At 38.0% G+C, this 2,883-nt stretch overlaps 1 non-coding gene across 1 annotated transcript, besides 2 other annotated features; it reads right to left on the minus strand.

Annotated features, from left to right (window-relative positions):
* Positions 1-564: 564 nt before the first annotated feature.
* On the minus strand, positions 565-2,390 carry Gasu_nc0100. Its single transcript, XR_009833501.1, has one exon. It is a non-coding gene; the product is annotated as an 18S ribosomal RNA (ribosomal RNA).
* Positions 664-786: a sequence feature (Protein overlapping with rRNA (Gasu_63840, EME25959.1) was converted to a misc_feature.).
* Positions 852-1,109: a sequence feature (Protein overlapping with rRNA (Gasu_63840, EME25959.1) was converted to a misc_feature.).
* Positions 2,391-2,883: the final 493 nt, after the last annotated feature.

Here is a 2,883-nt window from a genome sequence, read left to right on the forward strand (position 1 = left end):
ATGATTCACGAAAACTTGCAGTTCACACTACATTTCGCTTTTTGCCGCGTTCTTCATCGTAAAGAGAGCCGAGATATCCACCGTTGAGAGCTTTATTTTGTAGTTGCTATTTTTAGATTATTTCTATTTTTGGTAACATACTCTCAAAAAGGGAGAAAATGGATAATAGAGAGGAAAATAAAAAGAGAGAAAAAGAAAAAGATAATGAGAAATAGAGAAATAAATAGAAATAGAGAAATAACGAGAAATGATGCGAAATGATGAGAAATGATGAGAAATAGAGAAAGATTATTTTTCTCTCTCTTTTTCTTTCATTCTTTTTCTTTTTTTTCTCTGGTTTTTCTCTGCATTCTCTCTCTTCTCTTTTTCTCTCTCTTTCTTCCTTCCTTTCTTTCGTGCAGTGCACAGGGTGTATATAAGATATATATAGATAGATAGATAGAAAAATAGATATACATCGATAAAGAAAGTTTAGAAAATACTCGCATACTTTCCTCACTCTTCCCTTTCTCCACCCATTATATACCTCTCTCACATCAACCTATCCATATACCTTCCAACTGTGAATGATCCTTCCGCAGGTTCACCTACGGAAACCTTGTTACGACTTCTCCTTCCTCTAAACAATAAGGTTCAACGTACTTTTCATCTTACCCTTTCAAATCAAAAAATAAAACAAGCCGTACGCTTCACCGGATCGTTCAATCGGTAGGAGCGACGGGCGGTGTGTACAAAGGGCAGGGACGTATTCAACGCAAGTTGATGACTCGCGTTTACAAGGAATTCCTCGTTCATAAATACAGTTACAGTATTCAATCCCAAGCACGATGCAATTTCAAAGTTTGCCATACTCTTCTCAGAAATGGTCTCTTACAACTATTTGATCGCATCAGTGTAGCCCGCGTGCAGCCCAGGACATCAAAGGGCATCACAGACCTGTTATTGCCTAAAACTTCCATCCGTGAAAAACGAATAGTACCTCTAAGAAGTATATATCGTATATCTTCACATACAATATAACTAGTTAGCAGGAAAAGGTCTCGTTCGTTAACGGAATTAACCAGACAAATCACTCCACCAACTAAGAACGGCCATGCACCACCACCCATAAAATCAAGAAAGAGCTATCAATCTGTCAATCATGATCATGTCCGGACCTGGTAAGTTGCCCCGTGTTGAGTCAAATTAAGCCGCAGGCTCCACTCCTGGTGGTGCCCTTCCGTCAATTCCTTTAAGTTTCAGACTTGCGACCATACTCCCCCCAGAACCCAAAATCTTTGGTTTCCCGAATAAAAAGGATGTACGATTGAATTGTCAATACACCATCTTTAAGATGGCAACGTTTATGGTTAAGACTACGACGGTATCTAATCGTCTTCGATCCCCTAACTTTCGTCCTTGATCAATGGGAATATCCTTGCCAAACGCTTTCGCAACTGTTCGTCTTCCAAAAATCCAAGAATTTCACCTCTGACTAGGGAATACAAATGGCCCCAACTACCCCTATTGATGCATTTTCAATCAATAAAACTTCCTACTAAAGTCTTATCAATACATAAATACTATTATACCATGCTAAGCTATACTTTCACAAGAAGCGCTTGAAACACTCTAATTTTTTCACAGTAAATCAAAATCAATGTCAAAAATCAATCAATCAAGATCAATCCAAACATTCATTTCAAAATGAGTGTCATCCATTCGTACTCTTTCAAAAAAAAGAGTAAAATGAAAAACATCTCACAGTTCAGACTACGGGCGTTTTAACTGCAACAACGTTCGTGTACGCTATTGGAGCTGGAATTACCGCGGCTGCTGGCACCAGACTTGCCCTCCAATCGTTACTTCGTTACGCGTTTACATAAACGTCATGCCAATAAAATAACACTTAGTGTTATCTATCAGTATTTCTTGTCGCTACCTCCCTGTGTCAGGATTGGGTAATTTGCGCGCCTGCTGCCATCCTTGGATGTGGTAGCCATCTCTCAGGCTCCCTCTCCGGAATCGAACCCTAATTCCCCGTTACCCGTCAACACCACGGTAGGCCTCAATCCTACCGTCAAAAGTTGATAGGGCAGATATTCAAACAATGCGTCAATAGTACAAATACTATCAATCCACAAAATTATCATGATTCAACATTCAACACTAAACCCTGTGACAGGAAAAGTGTAAAGTAGGACCACTAATAAGTGCAATTCCCAAAAATGGAAATAGGGCATGTATTAGCTCTAGCATTACTAGGGTTATCCATATAACAAACTAACATTGTGTAGATTATAACTGTTTTAATGAGCCATTCACAGTCTCGCCATCCATGTGGCTTATACTGGCATTTGCATGGCTTAATCCTTGAGACAAGCATACGCGACCCGCAGGATCAACGGGGTATCATGTATATACAACACAAAGAAAAGAGAGAAAATGTCCACAAAATTGTTGATATACACACAAAAACAGCACAATAGAAACAACATGAATATACACACATAAAATGTACGTCCATGAGTCAAAAAATTGTATCTTTGTGTCGTACACAATTTTGGTGGAATTTTCACCTTTTTTCTTCCTCTTCCTCTTTTCCTAAACTGGAAAAGATGGAAATTTTACTTTTTTTCTTTCGAATAATAAACGTCTCAATGAAACCCCAAAACACAACAGATGGGATCCATCTATAACATTCATCATTGAAAAAACCATCCTTTGTTTCATTCCTTTGTCTTGTTGGAAGAAAATACATCTCTAAAATACTACTTACTATTTTACATTCAGTACTGTGATTCACACAAAAATGAAATCATGACAATACATAAAGGAAAATAGAGTAGCAGAGGTTTCCTTCAAAAAGACAAAAAACATATAGTCCATTCTATAAAGATGAGC

Source organism: Galdieria sulphuraria (genome assembly GCF_000341285.1).
Source record: "Galdieria sulphuraria unplaced genomic scaffold scaf_205, whole genome shotgun sequence".
In the NCBI taxonomy this organism is placed as follows: domain Eukaryota; phylum Rhodophyta; class Bangiophyceae; order Galdieriales; family Galdieriaceae; genus Galdieria; species Galdieria sulphuraria.